The sequence below is a fragment of the Suncus etruscus genome, chromosome 8 (assembly GCF_024139225.1).
Source record: "Suncus etruscus isolate mSunEtr1 chromosome 8, mSunEtr1.pri.cur, whole genome shotgun sequence".
Lineage (NCBI taxonomy): Eukaryota > Metazoa > Chordata > Mammalia > Eulipotyphla > Soricidae > Suncus > Suncus etruscus.
The window spans coordinates 101,355,709-101,383,332 of NC_064855.1; positions in this window are offsets into that span (position 1 = coordinate 101,355,709).

Below are 27,624 nucleotides of genomic sequence, written 5' to 3' on the forward strand. Positions count from 1 at the left end.
TTCTCTCTTTATTTCTATCTCTATCTCCCACTCTTACATTTAATATAATCATCACATACCATTATGTAATTGGAAATTGAAGAATAAGCATGATTCATAAGGATATTTTACCTATATAAAGCAATTACTAAAAATGTCCCCAAGAGAAGAGACAGGTGTGATCTCTGATCACGGAGCCAGGAGTAATACAGGTGTTTCCAGTTCAGAGAGAAGGAAAGTTCAGTATATTCAAGTAGATAAAATAGCTGGGGATTGGTAGGGAACATTCTGAATCGTTTCTATATGAAAATTTCCCCATTTTTTTTACTTATAGAACATATCCCCACTAGAATATTTTGCATTCTTTAGTTTACGAGAATATAAGTACCTTGCACATATTAACAGCTGCACCAGTCCCCTATGAAAGAGTGAGAAAAGCCTGTATATTCTGCTTCTTCTAGCCGAAACACCAAAACTTTGCTTTCCTTTCTTCCCAAAATTGCTCTTGTCGACAGCACAGTTATTTCTGTCAGAAAACTAAACATTTGAAACGTGTCTTATGTCTTAGTTTTTTTTTTTTTTTTTTCTGGCTTTGCTGACAATAGTACTGGTAGCTGGTACATGCCTCACCACATGGAAATCCCTTCCTCAGGGTATTCTAAACTTCAATTTTATTATAGATTATTATTGTTCACCCCCAGATACTTATTACTTAGATTCACTTAGATATAAGTGAATGATTTCTGGTGGTATTTTCTTTAGTAAAGATTTTATATACAATTACCTAATCGGCCATTTTGTTAAGAGACCAACAAATTTTGTATCCAATATTCAATATATCATAGAATTTGATTCCTTTCACAGTTTTTGGAAGATGATCTAAGCGAAATTCTTTTGAGGCATGATTTTTGTTTTTGTTTTTATTTTTGGGCCACACCCTGTGACACTCAGGGGTCACTCCTGGCTATGCGATCAGAAATTTCTTCTGCTCAAGTGACCATAAGGAATACCGGGGATCGAACTCAGATCCATACTGGGTCAGTAACATGCAAGGCCTACTGCTGTGCTATTGCTCTGGCCCATAATTTGTTTTGTTTTGTTTGTTTTTGGGTCACACCCGGCACCGCTCAAGGGTTACTCCTGGTTCTATGCTCAGAAATCGCTCGTCAGGCTCGGGGGACCATATGGGATGTTGAAATTCGAACTACCATCCTTCTGCATGCAAGGCAAACGCCCTTTATTCATGATATCCATGATATATATTTGCATATTTTAGCATAAGATGCAGTTTAGAGGTAATTTTGTTTACAAGTTGGTTTTACTTTGGGAAAAAAGACATTATATTATTTCCTATTTAGAGATAATCTGTGGCAGTTTATCTTGATAATCTTTGCTCATAGTAAAATATTAGGAATGTCTTTGGAACCGAAGTGCTTGTTAATTTAAGTTCCATGGTTGGAAGCGGCTTTTGTTTTTTTCTGCTCTGTTGCAAGCAGCTAAAAGCTGTTGAAAAAAGGTCATTGATTTTCATAGATTTAATAGAGAAGAGCATTCTAAATCCATTTCTTTGATGAGGCGTACAAACCTAATACAGGAAACTGATTCAGAGCTCGTAAAATGATCATAGGCATTTTTTAAAGAAATTTTTGAGGAACAAAGTCTAATTTTAGGGATTCATTTTATTAAGTGAATTTAGTACCAAATTTCAAATGATGCTGATACAATGTAGAAAGATATTGTTTTATCATGTAACCAGTGATTAAGAATTATTTAACAGAAAAATCTTAGCTCCATAAAAATTTTTATTGATGTGACTTTCAAAATTTTTAGTTCCTATGATTTTATCCAATTACTGATAATTGTATATCTTGTGCTTCTTGTTGTTTCTTAATAAAATTCATTTTGCTTTTTTACAAGCATCATTTCTGTTTACAAGTAAGCAGAAAAAATGACATCAATCAATGTAAAGGAAAACCCAAATGATATTAGGAATATAGGAATGACAAAGAGGAAATAATATACAAAACAGTATGAAAATACATGCTATTTATAATAAAAGACCAATACTATAAAAAGGAAAACCTACAGTTTTATTTAAAAATAGGAAATAAAATAATTCCAGAGAAAAATAGTTTATGCAAACTTCATCATGCTTTAGCAAACATATCCATAAAACATATTTTGCTGATGCTGCTTGTATGTTGTCAAACTTTGACATCTACTAAAATAATTTGCATATTGACAAAATGACTTATGTATTTATAAAATACTTCTGTTTTATAGTTGGCTTTGATTCAGCATTAGTTGTTCAATAAATTATTATGAAAATTTTTCACTGGCAAAATAAATGACCAGAAATAATGTTGTGCCCCATGATATTGTTGTGAATTCTCCTAGATCTATGGTGAATCATTATGTCTCACAAAATGGAGATATATTTCTCTGTTAAATATGATTCTCCATTTAATTTCACTTAAATTTATAAATTGTGATGTATGGTATGTTCTATTGTTATGTAACATTTGTAGATTAGAGAGTGAGAATGAGTGGTAGGGAGTTGAGAGGGATAGACAAAGAGGGACAAAGGAGAGAAATTTAGAAACTAGGAATGTGGCTCAGTGATAGACAATATGGATCAAATATATGAGGTCCTGAGTGTAAATCCTAAAACATAAATAGCAAGATTTAGGGCTGGAGAGATAGTACAGTACTTTTGATTTTTAGCTGACCTGGGTTTGATCAATGGTATCCCATTAATTTTCCTAAGTCTAACAAAAGTCATTTCTGGGAGCAGACCCAGGAGTAATCCTGAGTACAACCAGGTATTGGCTCACAATTTATTACTTAGTTTCACCCAAAACAAAGATCATCCCTGATTTCTTCTAATCTGTTTGTTTACTATTTGATTTTGTGCAAAATAGAGATTGTCTTACTTATCATTTTGTTTTATATATCTCAAGAAAACCTGGGTGGGAATGGCTCAGAATAGGCTTTTTGTCCTTACTCCTGTTGAGAGTGGTCATTGTGTTCCATAAAAACAGCAGTTCTGGGGCCAGAAAGATGGCACAGCACTAGGGCGTTTGCCTTGCAAGTGGCTGACCCAGGACAGACTTCGGTTGGATCCCCTGCGTCCCGTATGGTTCCCCCAAGCCAAGAGCGATTTTTAGCGCAGAGTCAGGAGTAACCCCTGAGTGTCAACATGTGTGGCCCCTCCACACACCCCTTCCCAAATTAAACAGCAGTTTGTCAGGCAGCTCTCTATTGCTCCATGAGGCAAAAACTACCCAATCACGAGTGATTCATTCTCTCAACCATTTTTGGATTTTTTTCTGCTGCAACCTCTGTAACAGACCCATTTCCAAGGAGAAGCATACAGCATATGGAACTTTTACAGCCAGGTTTGAATTTTAAAACAACAGCAAAAACAGAAATATTAATTAAACAGTATAACAATTAAAATATATCAATAAGAACTATCTTTTTTGACTCTAAACCTGTAAGAAACCACTAGTAAAAATATCTGGAACTGCAAAAAAAAATGGTTTACAATAGTGTTAACATATGCTTTTAGTTACACTAGCATTCTGGGGGATAAAGGAGGGAGATAAGGGATATATGCTTGGGAACAGGGATGAAGGGAGGACAACACTGGTGATGGAAAGGCCCTTATTTATTGTCACTGTGTACCTTAAATATCACTGTAATTTAAAAAATAAAAGAAAAAACTATCTTTAAGTAATGAAAAAGACATGAAATTTCTGCACACAAAATTTGGACATTTATAACAAAATGATGATCTTCATATACTAGATATTAATTTCTTCACTACGGTTCCAAATATTTTTTGTTTATTTTCTACTTTGAACCCTGTAAAATGTCCTAAAGTTAATATGATATAAAATGAATCTTTATTCATTGCTGGTAGAAATTTATACTGACTTGGCATTTATGGGGAATCCAATGGGGCTTTTTAAAATAAAATTAAAGATCGAGTACACTCTTAGGTATCTACCCCAGAATCTGCCAATAAAACATAGAATCATTGAGGTGTGTGTCTCTGAGATCATAAAATCCCATTTACAATGCTGATATCTAGAAAGAAACCTAATGCCCATAACATGAGTAAGAAAGGAAATAGTGATATGCATATACAGAAACAAATGACTACTAATCTCTAAGAAATTATGATTTTTTGTACTTTGCCATATTATTCTTTGAAACCATAAATATTTATGTTAAATGGAACAAGAATAAGAAAGATATTTACCTAAAGAACTGACCTGTAAGAAAAAGATAATGTAGAGTGGATAAAAATACTTTTAATCAGACCACATAATGATACATTTTCAGCCAAGGGTTTGTGTGCAGGTAAAGTTTGAAGACTGCAAATTTCCAATGGATGACCATGGAGAGATATTAATACTTTGATAATAGTCAAGGTTTGGTAATACAATGGTGACTAAACAAAATAATTTATATTATTGAGAACTACTCTAGCTAAAGTAAAATGAAATTGCAAACTTGACATTTTTAGGATTAGAAAAGTTATAATTCCCAAGCACATTTGATCAGCACTGAATAAATGCATTAAGTACTGCTATTGAGGAAACAGCTCTCTGTGCAAAGGAAGAATTCCACCTCAAATAAAAACCTAAGCAGAGTTATGGCTTCATGATATTTAGTCTTAATTTCTCATAGTGTATCATTTTTCTCCCCATGTTACTATAATTCTAAATATATTATTTAACATTATTCTTCAGAAAAATATCAATTTGTCGTGCTTACATTTATCAAGTTTTGCTTTATACCAATTTTTTGTCACTCTAATCAAATTATTAGATTTATGAACTATTGTTTATTTATAAACTTTTGTAAATTCAAAAGGCTAAAATTACAAAGTATCTACATTAGTGTATGCTCATTTTGTGAAAGTAGGACATTTTTATTCTGCAGCATATATATTTAGAATGATAAAAATATAGTCAGTAGAAAAACTACTAAAACAGAGCTTCTATTATAAATGAATAGAGCTACTAAATATCACAAAATGGCTGGTGCTCCAAAACGTATAATATTTTTATTTAACATAGTTTTCAAGGACCTATTTGATTCAGATAAGTTTCTCTTCTGATTTTTATTATTTATTTACAATTTGTGTCATCTACTGAGCCAGCCAATCGTTATAAATTCTATATGTGTGCTATTGATGATAAATCTCTGTGTATCCTTTATATAAGATTCAAGAAATGTTTGTTGCTTTATTTATTTATTTATATTTTAGGCCATACTCAGTGATGCTTATGGATTACTCCTGGCTCTGCACTCAGAAATTACTCCTGAGTAACTAATTACTTAGGAATTACTCAGGTTACTCACGGGACAATATGGAATGCCTGGAATAAAATTCAGGTTGACTATAAGGCAAGAATCATATCCACAGTATTATAGCCTGGGCTCCTTATCTTACCTTAATTTTGTTGTTATGATTTTTGTTTCATTTTTCTTTTCAATTTTTTCTCTGCATTTTTATTTTATTTAGTCTATTTTACTCATTTGGTTTTAATATAAATAAGGGCATTTGGGGAGAATATATAAATAATTTACTAAAAGATGGAAGGTAATTGAATATATAGACTACTATTGTAATCCCATTTTCCTGGTTGCTAGTAAACATTATATTTGCCTAGCTTTCATCAGATATTCATTATTTTCTGTTTTCATCAACAATTTAATGTGAGAAATTAAAAGTGAGAAATCACCAGGGCAGATGCAACAGAACTATACTTTGAACAGATAGAATAGTTTTTAGAGTGAAGTAGCAGACATTTCACAAGACAATATAATGAAAATTATAATATTCTATGAACTAAACTAATGTAACTACTTTATAAATGTGCAAGTGAAATATATGTCTCTGCATTTTATAATGAAGAATTTGTGAAGAAAACAACAACTTTATCATTGTCTCTACTACTTTTTCTTGAAATCTTAGAAAATTCATTCAGAAGTGCTTTTAAATGTTACTGATAGTCTAAAAGGGACTTTCAATATTCTTTAAGGATTCAGTGGACACACAGAATAACCAAAGTGATGGAGATCGTGACAATAGGAATGGATTTGGAAAAAATTATGTTTGTTTGGGGAAAACTTAGAAAAAAATATGGCAGAAAATTCTGAGAAAAGTAACAAAAATATATATGTGATATAGTCCACATTTCTCAAATCTCTGGAGGTTCACTTCTTGAAGTAAGCAGCACTATTTATTTTCTTTTTACACCTCTACCTGTAATTTCCTCTCTTCTACATTATTTTTCCTGCTGTTAAAACTAAGTGTTTTTGTTCATTGATGATATGGAGTTTCAAACTATTTGAATCCCAAGTATACATAAAGAAAAGCTTTATGTCTCAAAGTAATATTTAAGACAATTAAATAATAGATATACTCCCTCTTTTTTTTCTTGTTGATGCACACTACAAGTAGAACAATATCTTGTACACAAGTCATCAGTCTGTGCAGTTACTTTAAGGAGGCCATCTTTCACTCTCCATTGGTCACTTTTTAATATATACAATCAGGGAAATATAGTGATTCAATGTAGTTTCTTCTTAGTGAACTAATGCAACAAGATACAGTTGTATACGTAAAAGAAACATCATGAGAATCTAAAAGACAAATGTTACGTTATCTGAAAAAGTGTATCAGTATTTTTGTCTAAAACCACATAATATTGCATATTAATATGTAAGAATCATTAATCGCACTTTAAAAAGTGATTTTTATAATAGAACCCTATCTATATATGTAAAGGCATATATTTGTAGTATTTCAGCATAAGTGGGTAATAATATTTTTCTAAATTTTTAATTCTATTTGTAAAATAATTTTATAGCTTTTATACATGAGACCTATGTATACGAATTATATTGACAAATTAAACAAAATGTTCTATATATAAATAAAATAATGCAAATAAATATGCATGCAGATATTTTAAAATTTTATTTTTATTATATTTATGTGTATTATGGTTTTAGTGTAGAATCACAAAAATGAAAGTAAAATGAAATTCCAGAAACAAAAATATATAATTTTCACCATCTGATAGGAACAAATGTTAATTTTTTAAGATATTATGAATAATATACAACTGCCATAGTATAAAATAATAATAAAATTATATATTTATGAATTGTGCTCCATCAATATTCACTCTTATATTTTCTACTTATCTTTATATTCTTTATATAATTAGTACCCTAAAAATCAAAGATTTATTGTTTTTTGGGAAAAGAGGATGTTGTATGGCATGACACTTGTGGTTAATATAGTAGGACATATACATTTCTAAAGATAAATTTAAATATCACCTCTGTTCTTGTAAATGCATGGTTTACAATACAAAATAGCTTAATCAATAAAAAGCAAATCACATATTTTATATATTCACACAAGTCAGATATGGAGCCACACCGGGCTGTGCTCATACATTTCTCCTGGCTCTGAAGTGAAGATAAACTCAGGAAACTATATAGAATGCCAGCGATTGAACCCTGGTCAGCCATGCAAGGCAAATGACCTACCCACTGAAGTACTCACATTGGTCCACATTATGTATCATGCATAAGTGAATATCATGTTCAAATGATAAAAATAAAAATATAAATATCTTAATATACAATGGAATTGTTTTACTATATAATGGAAAGTGTATAATTTCTCTCAGTGTTAAGTTTATAATCAATAATAAAAGTGGATTATAATTTTGGTAATGGTTTTAATAAAGTTAATAACTAGTACCCAAATATACTTATTTACTTTTCTTTATAAATTTCTCAAAAGATGTTAACAATAGTATAAAATATAAAAATTGTTTGCTTTACTATTTATTTGGGGGCCTCACCCACTGCTGCTCCGGTTTTATTTCTAGCTCTGCCCTTGAGAATGACTCTTGGAAGGCTCAGAGGTACTGTGGAATTTTTGGAGTCAAAGTCATTTTGGTCATGTGCAATACAAACACTACTCTTGAACAAACCCACCTATTGATCATTTCCTTACTTTTTGTCCTTTTCTTAAAAACAACATTCTAACCCTTAGGATTTTAAAATGTTTTAGCAATGAACTGATTGTATAGTCAGTACTAACAGAAATATTACTGATAATGGAGATAACTACATAATTTAGTATATTTCATAATTTATTGAAACTGTGAAAATCACAATATTTTACAATTGAATGAGTATAATAAAGCTGTACGTATAAAGTTTTAAGAAAATTTATACTTGGTATAATTAACTAGATAACTGAAATGATGTAAGCTTAATTAAAATCTCAGTTATACTTAAATTCACAATTAAAATGCACATTAAATTATAATTTAATAGATTGAAATAATAATACCTATCAATATATATGTCAACACAGTGCAGAATTTTAAATTTTCTAAAATTACCATTTATGAACTAAAGACTTATATTATTTTTAAATTAAAAGTCATTTTAACAAAAAGTAATCTGTAAAAGTAATGCTAAAGGACTAGATAAATAGTACAGTGAGTAGATAAATTATTTGTCCTGCACTTGGACAATCTGGGTTTAAATCTTGACACCCCATATGGTCTTGTAAATCCACCAAGAGTATTACCAGAAATACCAGATCCAGGAGTAAGCACTTAGCTTCATCACATTTGTTAATTATATTTGTCACACATTTTGTTAGTTAGTAAATTGAAAAATATCACATAGCAACTGAGGATTTAAAAAGTGATTAATCAATAATATTTACTGAATGTGTAAAAACATTCAAAACGTTCATCTAAAATAATGAAAATATTCAGGAATAGCCAAAATAGTTAAGAAAATATTGTTAAAATATCAGAAAAAATGAATATATAAAATATTATATTCAAAATAAATCAGGTTCTTTCTATTCTAAACTAATATTTTACATATGCTGATATATAAGTATTTATATTATAGCTTTATATTTTTCATAGAACATTTAAAACTATCCAAACATCCAAGAATTTTAAATCTAATAACTACTTAAACATTTAATAACTATTCACACAGCTTTATTATAAAAGAATATGTCTTATTAATCTATTATGACTGAGTGTTGAGTATGTATTGTGACATTGCAATTCACATAAAACAATTTTAAGTGAATAGATGGAGCTAAAATATATATATATAACTTAAGGTTTAATCATGCAATCATCACAATGTAAATATATGAGTATATGCTAAAGGAAGACTACAAGAAAATACACAATACAGTATTAGGGATGCATGAATATACAAATGTTTGCTCAGTCCTTGTAGCCACATTTCCTTCTTAGTATTTCTGGGTATAGCTGTGGAAGAGACTGAGAGTTACAGATGTGGTTCTGTTGGCGTCTGTCATCTCCAGTGCCCAAGTACTCTGCATCCTCAGTTCCTAACAGTAATACATAAGCCAAGTGGACTGAATGTCTTGAAATGGTCTCAACCTGCTGAGCAGCCCTTGGCAGGACCTCAAAAAGCAATTAATAAAGAAAAGATGTATTTTTTTGAACTTTAATATCTAGAAAGTGGTAATGTCATGAAACTAAGCAATGTTCTAAAATAATGTGTTGTGTAATACACAGGATTTAGAACATTTATTCTAATGCACTGAAATAACCAAAATAAGCTTAATTCCTTTCTGAGAGGAATGTCAATTTTGTGGTTATGTAATATTAAAAAGGCATTTTCTGTGTTTCTTATTAATAATAACAAATTTTTCAAAGGTATATGGGCATATGAGAAATTATTTTATTTATCAAATATTTTAACATGCCACATATATATTATTACATTCTATTAAATCATGCATGCTATAGCCAAAGTCCATTTAGATATTATAAATATAAATTAGCACAGTGTATGCATAAAAATGTTCTTCCTATAAATGTGACTACTATAAATTCAAAAAATTTTAATTGAAATGAAAAATGTATTCATGGGTCTGAGCAATAGCACAGCAGATAGGGCACTTGCTTTACATATGGCCAACATGGATGCAAATTTTGGCATACTGTAAGAATCGCTGAGCTGGCAAGAAGTAATCTCTGAGAATGAAGTGGTATACCCTACCCTAAAAAGATGAATTCAAATTAAAGAGATGTTAAAATAAAGTAGGACAACTAGATGAAAGTTGTTAATGATTGACTCACAATTATTTAAAATTTAAAGAAACAACTAAGCAGGAAGAAAAGAAAATAGTGCATCAGAGTAGTGGATGGGGTATTCTATGGTTGCCAGTGGTGCAAAGGGCAGCAGGATCATGGACTGAAAATAGAAAATTAAATTAAAACATATGTTTAAAAAATTAAAAAATATTAATGTGACAAATGTTATAGTGGTAAAATCAGTCAGTTATGAATGTACTTCTGACAACTTTAATAATTGTATATAATTTGTGATACTAAGTACATTACAATTAAGTTTTAATGTTTAATAATAAAAATCTAAAATAATTTTTAAAAACTGATCTGCAGTCCGCATCCCTGTCTTTTTCAGCTGTTAAGAATGAATCAATTTATTTACATTTTATATATTATATATGATACAACTGAAAACTATTACTCATGTTCTAGCTAACCTAATTTGTTATTAATTTTATTTTAACAAGAAGTATTATCTTATAAATCTCCACATAGAATCTCATATATCTTCTATATTGTAAGATATATCTTTTTTTATTTTTTTTATTTTTGGGGCCACACCTGGGTACACTCAGGGGTTATTCTTTTTGTGCTCAGAAATCACTCCTGGCTTGGGAGACCACATGGAATTCCAAGGATAGAACTTGTGTCTGTCCTGGGTCAGCAACATGCAAGGAAAACATACTACCATTATGCTACCACTACAGCCCCTATATATACAGGGGCTGTAGTGGTAGCATATATATATATAGTTAGATGTTAGATGCTGTATATATTAGATGTTAAATGTTAGATGCTGTATATGGTAAATATTTCAATGACGAATTAATAGTTGGGATATATATTTTGACCAGCAATCATTTTATCATTTTGTTGGCATCATCATTTTTAACAAATTATCTCATAGATAAAATTAGTTTTATTAAAATATTTGGTTTCTGTGTATTCATGCATGAAATTTTTATCAAATTATCTTTTCAACATGCTATCATCTATTTGAATGTATTAAAAAAGCAAAATTTGGTCTTCATCCAGATGCAGTGACAGCAGCGGTGGTGGCTCTGGTCATTGGTACCCCAAAAGCACATTATCACCACCTGCTTGGTTAGCTGACCCAGCCTAAAGGAAAGAACCAAAGGGGTAAGCAGTGGTAGTTGTGGCAGCTGCAATGTTGGCACTTGTAAATATATCATCAACCCCACATGAGAAGGATTAGCCTGAAGGAAAAAGACAGAGGGCTGGAGACTGCTTCCCAGCTGTGGTGGCACAAATAGCTGTGGAGTTGGTGCCTATAAAGTATATCATCACTTCCAGGTGAGCATACCCAGCTTGAAGGAAAGAGCCATAGGAGCAGAATGAGTGGCCATGCATTTCTTCTAGATAATTAACCCCAACATATTATGTAGAAAACACACTTCAAACATTTCAATGGGGAAACAATGCAGGTCTCCAACATGATTAGAGGATGAAAATGGTAGCTCTGATGACCCAAAAGAGTACTAAACACCGATTTAGCCTCTCAGTTATATATACTAGAGAAAAAAAATATGGTGGAGGTTCATAGAACTCAAAGAAAGTATGGAATTACTGAACAAACCACAAACAAGAATAAGGAGGATGGACATAATATTGAAAATGAGAAAACTTTAAACTGAAATATCAGGACTGACAATCTCTGTGGTGATAGGAAAACTTCACTGGAAAGCCTCTCCAACAAAGTAACAGTGGCTGAAGATAGAATCAGTGAGCTGGAAGATGAGATGCATAACAACTTTTTACATGAGATGAGATTGGAAATAGCCTTAAAACAAACAAATTGGTCATTGGGAAAATTTCAAAGAATGTGAACAGACACAAATATAAGTCTTTGATAAACACAATAAAAAAAATACCAAGAATCATTGTAAGCAACCCAGGAAGAAACGACCATAAAGTATCTACAGTCAGAGACAGCATTGCAGAGAAACTCCCAGAGTTAAAGAGTGCATGCCCCAAAAGTACCAGCCAAAGAAATCCAAAGAAAAGTACCCTAAGACACATTCTACTCACAATGATGAATGCCAAAGATAGTAATAGAATATAAAAAGCAGAAAGATAAAACAGATAGATACCTTCATAAAATAAGGAAAAATAAAATAAAGAAAATAAACATTTTAGGAAGTACCTTCTCAGATCATAAAAATAAAAAAAGAAAAGAAAAGTCGTAGAAAGTACCTCTCAGATCACTGAAATTAGCAGCGAATAACAAGCAGACTGACATAACTTCACCAGGAAAAATAATCTCATCTTATCAAACTATGGGGTGAACTAACCAGATATTTATTCAAGAAATACTTTGGCAAGAAGCACATGAAAAAAATGCTCCATATCACTAATAATAAGGGATATGGAAATAAAAACAACAAAGAGGTATCACCTCATGCCACAGAGGCTGGCACATATCACAAAAAAAACAAGAACAACCAGTGCTGGCATGGATGCAGGATGAACGAAATTCTCATTTACTAGCAGTGCGGGTACTTTCTAGTCCAATCTTTCTGGAAATCAATATTTTATTTTATTTGGTTTTATGGGCCACACCCAGTAACAGTCAGGGGTTACTCCTGGATATACACTCAGAAATTGTTCCTGGCTTGAGGGGACCATATGGGACACTGAGGATTGAACCAAGATTCGTCCTGGATTGGCCGTGTGCAAAGCAAATGCCCTACCACTGTGCTATCACCCCAGCCCCAAATCAATATTTATATTCCTCAAAAACCTCTAAATTGAGATCCTATATGATCCAGAAATATCACTACTATGTCTAAACCCCAGGAAATTATAAACACAATAGAAAAATGCCCTTGGCAATCCTGTGTTCATTGCAGCACTATTTACAATAGCCAAAATCTCGAAACAACACAGAAGGTTGACAACAGATACTTAGCTAAAGAAACCATGGCACATCTACACATGAAATGAAGTCATAAAATGTGTCTATACCTGAATGGACAGAGACTAATATTCTGAATAAAAAGAGATTAAGAGGGGGACCGGCGCTGTGGCACTAGAGGTAAGGTGTCTGCCTTGCCAGCGCTAAGCTAGGACGGACCTCCGTTCGATCCCCAGGCGTCCCATATGGTCCTCCAAGCCAGGAGCGACTTCTGAGCGTATAGCCAGTGTAACCCCTGAGCGTCACCGGGTGTGGCCCAAAAGAGAGAGAGTGAGAGAGAGAGAGAGAGAGAGAGAGAGAGAGAGAGAGAGAGAGAGAGAGAGAGAGAGAGAGAGAGAGAGAGAGAGAGAGAGAGAGAGAGAATAGTCTCACTTATCTGTGGGATTTAAGAAAAATAAAGACAGCATGGTACTTATACCGATATATAATAGAGATGAAGGATGTTTCATGCTTAACCCCTTTTTCTTACTTTGCACTATGAATAATATTATAAATGTTTTTATTTATACATTACAAAGTTTGAAAACATCAATAAAAATCAGTTTATATAATGATTCTTCTCTAGTATTAGGACTAACTTTCCTCCTTCTAGGAAAACTCTAAACTTTCCAAAATAATTTTAATCAAATTCTTTTTGAATCTTAAATATGTAATTGATTTTGTCAATTCGCCCATCTTTCTTCCCATTTTCTATTTGTTCAGAATAATTTTCATCACCATCCTGAATTCTAATATTTTTCCAGCAAAATATATTTTCTTTATATCAGTATTCTTCAAACATACAGTTTACTTTTATTACTTTTTAAAGCATGAAAGTATGTATGTGTATGTTTGTGTGTTATTTGACATATCAAGCAAAGCCTCTTTTCTTTAATCTTCTTCAATTTGAACATGCCTCTATGACTTTAAATTTAAAAATTAGCAAACTTTTCATAAAATTAACAAGGAGTTGTTCTGAAATGAAATGAATTTACTTACGTCTTCTTTACTTTTTAATAAATAGAATTTGGAAAATTCAATCAGGTGTCCTTCCTAAATTCCCTTCTTCACATGACTAACTAGGCATAATTCTGCCTAGTTTACATTATGATTTTTCCTCTGTTTCACAGCTCCTTTATCTTATCACCAGCTATACTCAGTTATTCAGTTCCTATGCATTAATTATATTTAGACTTGATCTTTGAGTTTTTCCACTCTCAACTCAGTCTCTAAGCAATCATAACACTTCACTTGTTTACAATTGTCATAACATGATGATGCCCCAACTTTATATTTCAAACTTCTCATATGCACTCAATATTTAACATTTACTACACTTATGCATTTAATACTTACATTATGACCTACCTACTTGACATATTATCTTTGATTAAACTGAGACATTTCATATTTATTATTTCTTAAGTTGAATAACCTGATGGTTCAACAAACATGTGCCTATTTCAGTAATTTCCATGACACTAAAGGGAAAGTCAAAGTCAGTTTTTCAAGCTAAAAGTCTGAGCATTATTCTTACAAATAATTGTGTATGTTGATTTTCTTGTCAATATGTAGTTCATCATAAAACCCTGAGAATTTTAGCTGTAAACTAAAAAATCATCAATCCTTTTTCATTCACTTTGATAAGACTGGGTCCATGCCATCTTCTCTTGTCTGAACTACTGCCAGAATCTATTAACAGATAACCTTGAATTTCCTTGATTTTGATTTTTTTTCATAGTAATTATTTAAAAAAAAAGTAATGTCTGAAAATATTCGAACAGTTCTGACAACTTATTTCACCTGGAGCTTACCAAAATTTCACTATGTTCTTCAATATTTAAAATAACCCTCTTATGTTTTTTAAATCTTTACTTCGAACTTAATGATCTCTATTTCTAATCATTTCAAGAAAATTCATTCTTTGTTGTTGTTGTTGTTGTTTTTGGGTTGTCACACTCGGTGATGCTCAGGGATTACTCTTGACTATGCACTCAGAAATTGCTCCTGGCTTGGGGAGCATATGGGATGCTGGGTGATCGAACCGCTGTCCATCCTAGGTTAGTGCGTGCAATGCAGATGCTTTACTATTTGTGCCACTGCTCGGCCCCATACTCATTCATTCTTGCATGAAATTCTTAAGAATCATATTTATATTACAATTACTACTTAAGTCATATCAATATATATTATTCATACTTGAATAAATGTCACTGTCTACCTTTCCAAGCATTATGGTAAATAAATACAAATGTTTTATAATTTTATTAAAACAACTACATAAATCAATAAATTATCCAGAATTGGTTAGTGTTAGAAAAATATTTAAAAAAGAATAAAAACTGGGACTGGAGCATTAGCAAAGTGATAGGGCATTTGCCTTGCATGGGTCTAACCTTGGTTCATTAAACAGTATTCCATACGATCCCCTGAGAATACCAGGAGTGATTTCTGAGCACAGTTTCTAGAATAACCCGAGTGCTGCTGGGTTGTTACCCACCCAACCCAGAAAAAATTAAGAAGTTTACAGATAAAATTAACTAGGTAATATTTAATCTGTTATCCAAATAACAAATATGGACAAACATTATAAATTCATTATAGAGATACTATCTTTTCTCCTACCTTGAAAAGAATTAAAGTCCACAATATAATAGGCTTGGTTACAGAATTGCTTTAGTATGTCTTTTTAAGTTGGCTTTAATATTTGGAATAGACCCTTAAAAGAAGGCAAAATTCACAATTTTAATTCAATGCCAAATGCTCTAACTGAAAAATCTACAGTGGAAAATTATTTTATATGCTGGAAATTTTAATTAAACACAAATGCACTGAGAAAACTGAGAATTAATTTTTTGTGTGGTTTTTGGTTTTGGGGTCATACCCGGTGGTGCTCAGGGGTTACTCCTGGTTCTGAGTTCAGAAATCACTCCCAGTGTCACAGGGGACCATATGGGATGCTGGGATTTGAACCACTATCTGTCTTGACTGCATGCAAGGCAAATGCCCTACTGATGTGTTATCTCTCTCCGGTCCCAAGAATTCTTAATTAAAAAAAATAATGTTGTTACTGACTATAATAGCATGCTTTCAGTGGCATCAATAGGAATCATTAGGAAAAATGTACTCTTTTGTTTTAATATTATTTAAGAACCAAAGTGCATTAGTGTAGTAATATTTCTTATTTTTCTGAAGCATTTTGCAACAATTTACATCATTGTCAAGTAATAACTCAATTAATGTACAAAATGAAGACAGACAGATCAAGGAAAGATAAATGAATGGCTCAAATTGCATATTTAAATGGGTTTATGTTATTAAAATATTCTTTTTAAATTTCTACTTCTACCCCATCCTTTTAATTTGAAAAAAATGGTATCTATAACTTATAGAATGTATCTTAAAAAAGAGAAATCTAAATTAAATTTATATAAAATTAATGATAAAACATGTTATATAAGGAAATGACTAAATTTGCATTAGAGTTAAACTTAAAAATATTGATTAAACAAATATTTGTTAAAAGCATATGTTATCCTTATTACTTATTTTAATATTGACAAATATAGCTCTTAGATGTAAGACACAGATATACTTTTAGTACAGTAAATATACTCCATGTTACTAAACATCCCATATTAATTTTTAACCAATACAAGATTAGCATTTTTGTTTGTTTTTGTATATTGGGGAACCACACCCAGCTCAGTGCTTACTTCAAACTCCTTGCTCGGGGATCACTCGTGGCATTATTCACCAAACCATATATATTATAGGAGATACAATCCCTTGGTCTATATGCAGAGCAAGAACCCTACCTGTTGTATTGCATTCCAGCCTGACTATTGGCCCTTTAGTTGTGTCCTTTTAAGTAAAAACTATATGAAACAGTTAAAACATGGAATATAATGTTATTTTAATAAAATCTACAGTTTTCTAAAATTAACTAAATCATGTTTTGTGTTTTACATTTTTTATCCAGGAACAGCTGCTGCATTATTGTAATCCACAGTTAGCTTAGAAGGCAGAGAAAAAAACAATTTCATTTCCCACTCTGCAGAGACTAAATTTATTTGGATTCCCTATTACAGGAGCAGAGACCCAGCCAAGTTCAAACAGTCTGCAGTCTGATATTTGTCACATCCATCTTCTCGTTTGGAAGCAAGCGGTTTTCTTGCAGGATAAGAAAGAACAGCCTCGTCTTGATTTCTGATGCTACTCATTTCTCCGGTTAGGAAGTTCCTTTGCCAAGTATCTATGTTTCAAAAGGCAATGGGGAAAATAAGACACATTTGTTTTAACACTGCACTTAACCTGAAACACTAGACTAGTTCTGAGGGATGAAAGAGTCACCTAATGGAGGAACTTAGCAATGTGAGTTATTAGGGTGGCTTAAGAAAGAGCACTGAGCAAAGAAACTGGTTCAGTTTCACTGAAGTCCCTGATTAACTCCAAAATATTTTTCTATTATCTAGGTGAAACAGTTCAGTGTGAGTCTTAGAGCAAATAGCAAATAAACAAAGAGGAAATTACCAGCAATTTATCTGTAATTACTATTTTTCCTCTAGCCACAGAACTAAACATTATGCATCAACACAATCATCAGCCATCTAAACATTACATATATATTATATCCTATATATTATATATATATAGGATATATAGTACATATATATTATAAATTCTTTGTCATCGGTTTCATTTACCCTAAACAGAAATCAGAAAAATACTTTTTCTTTCCACTCGGATATATTTTTTTTGGGGGGGAGGGTCACACCTAGCTGCTCCTCAGGGGTTCTCATGACTGCACTCAAGTCTCTCCTGGCTGTGGGGACCATATAAGATGCCAAGATTCAAACTACTGTCTATCCTGGGTTGGCTGAAGTGCAACTCAAAGGCCTTATGACTGTGCTATTTCTCTGGCCCCTTGGATATCATTTTTACTAATAAACTATTAATCAACAAAATATAAGCCCATGTCTATAAATGCTAAACTAAGAAACTTGTACATTAAAAGGTCAGGTATAATTAAAAGACCAATTTTTTTCATAACCTACACATTACTGAGTAACTGGCCAAAAATATTATTGTAGAATCTACCAGCTTGAGAAAAATACTATTGTAGATTCTACAATATCTACTATTGTAGATAGTAGATATTATTGTAGATTCTAACTGTTTGAGAAGGGCAGCTTAAGGTAAGTTGGGTGTGTTCCAGCAATTCTGGTTTGACTGCAAGGGTTAAGGCACACAGTGCTTCATTGACTCAGCATTGTTAGTTCTCATTATACATTAATGTTTAATAAGCTCATTGCTGCCATTCTGTTGAGCGCTAACCAGAACACAAGGGGCAAAATTCCTCACATAAATACAAAAAGCTTATCAAAGCTATTGAAAAAGAAAGAAATACCAGAGACCTGGCAAAATGATAATTCTGTTGAATGATTTTCAAATTGTTTTTTTTAAGCATGACACATTCAAGAATTTTAGCAAGTTATAGAAACCCATCTCTATTTTTGCTGTTTTTTCAGTTTGAGATTACAGTGACTCATTTGTTATTGAATTGGTACATTAACAAATTAACTTGTTCACATTTGGTTATGTGTGAATTTTACTTCCTTGGGTATTGTCAGAGAAAAAAACTGCACTTTATATTTTAAATTTTTTTTGTTTGTTTCAAAGGCTGGATAATAGGGAGACGGTGATGATGATAATGAAGATGATGAAGACGGTGATGATGTTGCTGTTTATACGTTACTCTCTTCAGTGCTTAATTTTCTTCTTGTGCTGTGCTCGATGATCCTTCCTGATAGGATTTAGATTAATATATTGGGTACCAGGGTTCAAACCCTCAATAATTAGTGCCTTATCTATTAGATGAAAATTATTCTAAATGTTTGAACAAACATTTGAATGAATAGGAATAATTATATTTTAAATAAAATTTGGGAGGGTTAACTGCAACAGTGTTCACTTAGGGTTTACTTCTGACTTTGCACTAGCAATCATATTTGCCCGGGCTTTAGAAGACTTATGGGGTATCAGGGATCAAACATACTTAGGCCACATAGGAGTCAAATGTCCTGCCCTCAACACCATGTCTCCTTTCCCTTAGGTTAAAGGACTGATCAGTTTCTACTAATGTATAAACTTTGCTAAAAAAATGGTGATATGTTTTGTAAAACATTGTCACAATGTCTTGTAAAAGTTGACTTTTTAAGAATTTATTTTTGACCATGGAAAAATAACTTCTTTTGAGAGCTTTTCAGTAAAAACCCAGTAAGAATATTTTTTCCTGTCTCACAATTCTTTAGATACCATTAGATAAAAGATAGAAAGGCCACAATTACCTGTTAGTTTTTCCTTTCTTACTCTCTGTTTTTCTGTTATTTTTTTTTACTCTTTTGCTCTTAGTTTTATAGCTTGCTGTACTATGACTGTCCATAAATTGACCTTCCTTAATTCCAAAACCTGACCTTTGCAGTATCAGGTGACTTGGATGAAATGATTCATAGAGGTGACAAATGTTGATGTTGTGTTTGGTACTTTGGGAATTTTCTAAGTCAGGTTGGTTTGCCTAAGGGCATATGTTCCATTTCAGTAAGTTGTTTTGCCACACATGCCAAGAGATTCCTGAGATGCATTTCTCTTTATAGTGCTTTTTAAAAAATGCTTTGCCAAGTTCAGTTGAAGCTGGTTAAATTTCTTACACTTTCCAAGCAATCATCCTTTAACTTGATTTTGCTGTAGAGTAAAAAACGGATATATCACTTGATATACGTCAGATGATATTTATCAAAAAATGTTGCACTTCCCTCATACCCCTGTGAGTTCACTGATCAAATAATTTCATTTAGAAAAACAAGTGATAAATCATAACGTTTTTTCTTCCTGACTCCTGAATTTATTTACTCTTAGGAGATCAAAATCAATTATCTTTTAAGTGTGTATCTTTCCAAAAAAATTATCTAGTTTTCAGAAAAAACAATTTTTTGTATTTTTTCTCTTAACAGATACTTATATATTTATTGGGTAAAACCAAGAATGTCACTTATTTACTGACCACTCTAGGCAGATTCCTTGATTTTTACAAGGTATCTCATTTAATCTGAGATTTTTACTGCTATTTAAAACCCAGAAACTGGAGTTCTTAGGCATATTAACTGATACTACAAAGTGATAGTCCATGTAAAAATTTATTTGTATTCAATCATATATGATTAAAATTAATTCATTTAATTCAAAATACTGATATTGTACAATTATTGATATTGATATTATATAATATTAAGCATTAAAAGGCTGCATAAAGACATGTTATGAATTCCAACATTGTATGAGAAATAGCAATTAGAGATGAACTGTGATTTCTATTTTGATGAGTAATTTGATATCTTAAAAATAGGAAATCAACTCTTTTCATTAAATTTCCTCTAAGTATCCTCTAAGTATTTTTGTTTTGGAATCATATCCAGTGGTACTCAAGACTTACTCCTAGCTTTGCACTCAATCATTACTCCTAGGTTATTCATTGATTTGTTGACAAAAAAGAATTACTACCAGATATTTACAGGAAAATAATTCTAGCTTTATCTTAGAAACAATTTCAGTTTTAAAGTATCTATTTTTTAAGTGCAGTTACAACACAATACCACTGGGGATAACAAAAATCGCCTACTTTCTACAGCATCAGAGTGGGTCAATCTAGATTTATATATATACTGGAAAAGACTAGAAAGTTGAGACCAAACATTTTTTTCATCACTAACAAAATACATTGTATGTAGTGTAACAATTTAGAAAAGAGGTAAAAAATACCCTATTGAAAATGAAATAAGGATAAAATATAGTAGTATATGTCTGAGAATTATTCCAATTCACATCAATACCTAAATAATGAGATCATGGTCCCATTTATCCATGTCCTTTTTATTTAACATTCATCAATTGATGATTTTTTAGATTCTCTTTTCTTTATATTATATATTTATAAGAATATGTTTATTTTCCAGGTGGTATGCTCTTTCCTCCAAATTTTATTAAAAAATGTCAGGCTGTGTTATTTTGTTAAAATTACATAAAATTAATGAAAATAAATAAATTCCTTAAATATTTTTTATTTAAAAATCATTCTTAATTCAACCTAATATTATCTGCTTATTATATGTAAGAAACTAATATATCTTGGTTATGTATCTAGGGAGAACATATACTAAAATTGAATAGATGCACATCTATGTCTGTAAAGTGGCATTTGCTATATATACTATTCTTCTGAAAAAATATTTCATCAGTTTACTTCTGTGTATCAAATGCTTTTGAAGCTGTTGAATTGTATGCCAGGTGCAAAGAGAACTTTGTGCTTGGTGATGAACCAGATTTTCTCATGGTTATACGTAAAGCTTTATCCATTATCCTTGTGGGAATTCTGGAAGAAAGAATTCTATGGAGGATGATCTTAAACCCACACCAATTGAAACTAAATTGACTCTAAGGACAATATTACTTTACTATTGAGAACAACAGCATCAACAACTAGATATACTTGGTCAAAAAAATAAATAGACAGGGGTTGAGCAGTGGCGCAAAAGGTAGGGCATTTGACTTGCATGTGGCTAACCTAAGATGAACCGTGCATCTATCCCCCCGAGTCCCACATGTTCCCCCAAGCCAGGAGCGATTTCTGAGCACATAGCCAGGAGTAACCCTTGAGTGTCACCGGGTTGTGCCCTCCCCGCAATAAAAAAGGAAATAGAGTAAGTTAATATTTAATGGAATGGTGAGGGAGCCAAGGAGATAACTGTGATGAAGGAAATGTGTGTGGTATAAACGTAGGCCATAGTTTGATTCTGAGATCACCTAGACTTTGGAAGATTGATTGGTATATCCTAGTAAAATTTGACTAGAGTCAGATGGTCTTGGTAACAATCAAGAATCATTGGCCTTGATTATTCCTCATTTATTGTCAGGCTTGAGCATTAAAACTTTCTCCCAGTTGGTTGAGTATCTCTGAGTCAAGAACTAAACCTACTTAGCACTCCTTGATGCCTTACTCATTCTATTCTCTCTCCTGACTTTTAAATCTGTCATGTTAAGTAAAATATGTCAGTGGAAGAAGGCAAAATACCAGAGAATATTACTCATCTGTGGCATAAAAAGACAAAACAAGGAATACATAGTAAAGAACTATGACAGTCACTTAACATTGCATTACAAACCCGATATTACCAAATAATAGTAAGGGAAAAGACAGTAGAGAGATTTAGAAGCAGACAAGAGATTACATAGGGAAAGTGATTGAGGCTCTTCAGAATTTGGTCTTTACTGGATAGGATCTATTTATTTTTTTATCAAATTATAAACTAATCGTATTATAACTATATTCAAAACTGTTATGAAAAATTAATTAAAGTAAAAAATAAGCACTAATTATAGTTATGGGATAAATACATATATTGAACTTCTCACACCCTTTACTTTCAGAAACAGTTTTAATTGAATACTAATTATTTACTTAATACTAAATATTATTTTTATAATAAGTACAACATAGAAATGCATATTTTAATCTATATTGATGGCACCTACTACTTGAAATGTTTTGAGCACAGTGACTTCTGTACCTCTGTTAAAATGTTTAATGATTAAATTCTGTTTTAGATACGAATGTTTCTCTTCATTTGAAATGAATATAGGCAAATACATTACACAATACAACAAAAATCAAATGTTATACTAGATATATATTTCTGCTATTGAATCATACCTGATTATGTTCACTGCTTATTTCTACTCAGAAATCACTTATAGGAGTTCTTGGAGGATCATTTGGAGCACAGAATATTAATGGATGGAACATATGCAATGTTATTTATCTATTTACTGTACTTTCACCCCTGCAACTGGAATTATATATTTTTAAAATTTTTCCAGTAAATTTACTTTTCTCTTTTGCAAATAAAAATATATAATGTTCAGAGCATTTCTAAGTTAAACAGTAGTTGAGTAAAACATGATTTGCCTTACAATGTAAGGCCTTGAGTTTGATTATCAGGACTTTTAGGAAACCCTAATCATTGCCGATTGTGGCTCACAAACAAAATAAAACATCACTATCAATCATCTTATTATAATCTTAATAAATATATAGAGTTAGAAATTTTATTTTTTGGGGTCAGAGCAGTGGCGCAGTGGTGGGGTTTTTGCCTTGAAAGCAACTGACCTAGGAAGGACTGTGGTTCGATCCCTTGGCATCCCATATGGTCCCACAAACCAGGATCAATTTCTGAGCATATAGCCAGAATGACCTTGAGGTCATCTGTTGTGGCCTAAAACCTAAAAAAAAAAGAAATTTTATATTTAATAATATGTACCTACATATTTTAACCATAGCTCTAATATTTTATCAAGTTACTTTAAATATTAGCCCTTTCTTCAATATGTTTTTCATATAAGTTTATAAATTTCCTGTATTTATAACTATTTCAAACTTCATAGCAGGGTTTATTCATTTCACATTTTATTATATTTCCATTGAATTTGACAGTCTAAATATACACATTAACTTAACAGCGTAATTGGGTAATATATCACACTCTCTACAGACTCATTTATCACATTTATCTGGTCTCAATATACATATCTATTTTTCTCATATTCAATTCCTCCTTAGCATTTTATTAAATTTGCTCTCTATTCACTAACACAAGGTCAAAGCAGATATGGTTCATCACCAGTCCCCAAATACGCATATGCTAATGTAGGCAAATTGTGATATTTCATGATACAGTTTCAGAAGTCACAGTGTCCTAAACGTTTTTGTGAAGTCAATCATAGGGTTACATTTAGAAGGTAGATTGTCCCCCTAAAAGGGAGGATGCTTGTGGGATGGAAATAGTCTTAGAATAGCTCATAATAACTGTCTCCCTAGTAAATGGTATCACGAGGTGAACTGACACTGAAAATTTTTTTTCATGTATTGCTTTTATTTGACATTTTATTTTTAGATACAGTATAGTTTCTTACTTTGCTCTACTAGCATTTACATTTATTAAAACTTATAACTCCCAAATATTTTGTATGTTAGTCAATTGGAAGCTACTACATATTAGAACATTAAATGTGAGTCTTGGAAATAATATTTAAGTCACTATACAGAAATTTCTTCATTTCTGATGAGTTAATTGAAAAATGTCTTGATTTAGAAATATCAACAATAATACTATAAATAACTGGTGGACTAAGAGAAATTTTAATAAAAGAGCCCGTATGTTTAATATATGAAGCTCTAAATCTAGTAAACACTGAGTAGATGGCAACCTTTCCAGAATTTTCCATAGACTAAACTAACTACTGAACTCTACCTAACAAGAGGTAATTGAAAACCTACTTTATAAAATGTTAATAATGTATAAGACATCACTTCTTCTTCAGTGCGGCAGCACCCCCCAATAAAATATAAACAAAAAATAACATTAATTTTCCTACTTCCCTTTCCTTTCCTTTTTTCCTTTACCCAAACTTCATTCTTTTGTCCCATTTGCTTCAGTTTTTCTCACATTTTTCTCTTACTTTTCTTATTCATATATATATATATAATAAGTATTTGTTTAGATATGAAAGTATATCAATAAACAATGTATGCAACCTATAGCTCTACAATTCATTAAATTAGACAAATAGTTAGGGCTTTAAATATATATGTGCACATTATCTATATACTAGAGTATAAGCTAACCAGACTATAAGCCAATCCCCCTAATTTTAACTTAAAAACTGGGAAAATTTAGTGACTCAAGTATAAGTTGAGGTGGAAAATGCAGCAACCACTGGTAAATTTAAAAAATAAAAATATATACCTAAAACAATTACAATAACTGAGGAATCAGTAGGTTAAATGCTTTTCAATGTTAAAGTAAAGAAAACTGTAGCTTAATAGGTAATCATGCTAAATCACAAAGTTAAAGTCCTTCAAACTAGATTCCTCCTACTCATCATCTGTATGTCCAAACAGAGCTTCAGTTGTATCTGATGTGAGGGTATCAGCATAGACATTGTCACCATCACTGCATTCACAGATATCATCTTCACTGCTGTCCATCTCATAGAAAGCACAGAATATTGTGGGTTAAATAGTTCAGTGACATACAGTTCAGTTCAGCCCCGACTTGTGGACTAAGCTGAAGCACTGCCCCTCCAGCAAGATGACAGAAGATGACTGAAGAATACATGAATTTGATTCAGTGCATGTGCACCCGAGTTTATGTATGACCCGAGTATGATCTGAGTTTGGGTTTTTTGGCACAAAACTTGAAAAATTCAACTTATACCTGAATATATACTTATTTGATAGTATATACATTTGCGTAGATCATATATTCTTTAAGTATAAAAACTGCTCTTGTCTAAGTATCATTGTTTAGAAATCCTCTGAATCTTCAGGGTTATAACCAGAAAATATACCTGTGAAGAAACTATACTGGGAAAATGGGAATTTTTCTCTTCTTATTGTTTTCCTTGTGGGAAGAAATAATAATAGTTCATTTTTTTTGTTCTTATAAATACTCCTAGTTTGCAACATAAACATATAGTGGAGATAAGGAACTAATTATGCTAATGCATGCTATCTAATCTTTCTCAGTTTCCACTTAAACTTTTTTAATGAATAAATCTAATTTTCCACAACATAATCCAAACTCAAAATACATTTGACACATTGTAAAATAGTTTTTGATATGTATATATTTTTTTTCTTTTTTCCTCTATTTAAGTTCAGAATTTATTAAAAGTTGAGATTTACTCATACTACGTTTTAGCACCAGTCCTATCAATAGTGAAAAAGTCCCCGTAGCAGTGTCTAAGGTTTTATTCATTTCCCCAAAAGACTGCCTTTTCAAGTGGCAGAATTTAAAGTTGTGGGGTTTCTTTATAGAATTTTATGTTAATTTGCATGAAATTTGAATATAATATAATTCCGTGTAATCTGCTTACTTTTTAAAATAATAGAAGGTATAAAATAATTCAAATCTGGTATTGATGTTACTATTTGTTTGGTTTGATTTGGGGGTCACACCTGGCAATGTCTAGGGCATTATTGTGGCTCAAGGGTTTGCTCAAGGGTCATTATTAACAAGGTTCAAGAACTATATGGACTATCATGAACGAATTTGATGTGGCTGTGTGCAAGGAAAGCACATTTATACTTTCTGTATTTAGGTGACCTCTATGTTACTTTTGTATATAATTTGGTGTGAACTTACTTGGGTATCATTGTTATGGAATCGGGAGGAATCTGCAGAATCTGTAGAACTGGGATGATGACCTTATATGGCAGCAACTGTGGGGTGTATGTGTGACAGCTGAGGACTTCCAGAAGCACTTGGGTCAGTGGTGGGGATGCCCACTTTCACTCTAAGAAAACTTCAGAGCTTTTGGTCCCCAAAATTGGCATAACTAGAGTTTTTCAGCTTAGTTTCTCTGCAGAGATTAGTGAGTGGTGAAGCTGTCAAACTGGCCTATTCCCATAGCAGTGAATGTAGGAAGTGGATGCAACTGAATGGAATTTAAAAGGGCTGTGAATAGACCCACCTCCCCTGCAGAGAGTACCACAGAGATTTTTCTTGAAAGTCTATATACACATGAATTAGAGCAGCTCACTGAATCTCTTATAAGACTAGCGGGTCTGTTGAGTTGACCAATGAGTTTACATGGAAGTCATTGTCCCCATTCTCTTTTCTTTCCCTTTCCCCCTGTCTCCATTCTTAAGACACTATCTTTACTCATCCTGAACCGGATATTCTGCAAAGCATGTTAAAATCATGAGACTATATGCATTATATATTACTTAACATATATAATGTACAGTTTATCACAATTACCTTTTTCCATTGTGTGCTAGAGATAAAGTTTGTAAATATGTAATTGTTCTTAAGAGTAATATCAAAAATAATTTTCTAAATTTGTAATTTTATATCTAGAATCTTTTTTGAACATTTTTATAGTAAAGAGTATGCTTATATAAATGCATGTAACTCTTTAAGAGTATAGAATAAGTGAAAATTATAAATACACTTGACATTCATTCAAGGCCAAGAATTATATTTTTATTTATAGAATTTGTGCAGTGTAAAATGGATGTTTCCTTCATACACATTAAAAAACCTTAAATAAAAACATTAAAGATAATATTAAAATATAATTCTAGGGGCCAGTGTAAGTACAATGGGTAATATGCTTTTCTTGCAAGTGGTTGACTCAAGTTCATCCATCGCACACCAGATAGTTCCTCTAGCACACCAGGAGTGATCCCTGATCACAGACTGAGAAGAAAACTCTGAGAACCATGAAGAATGGCTCCAAAATAAAAGAGCAATAAAAAATCTAAATAAATATTATGAAAAATAATTTATATTTCTTTGAAAATTTATTTATATAAGTTACTTAATTAATTAAGATGCATATTGTTTAGTCCTGCTAATAAAAAGTGTTTAGGAGAAGTCTACTTTGTTGACTAAGTCTTGACAACCTTCTACAATATTGAGTAATTTA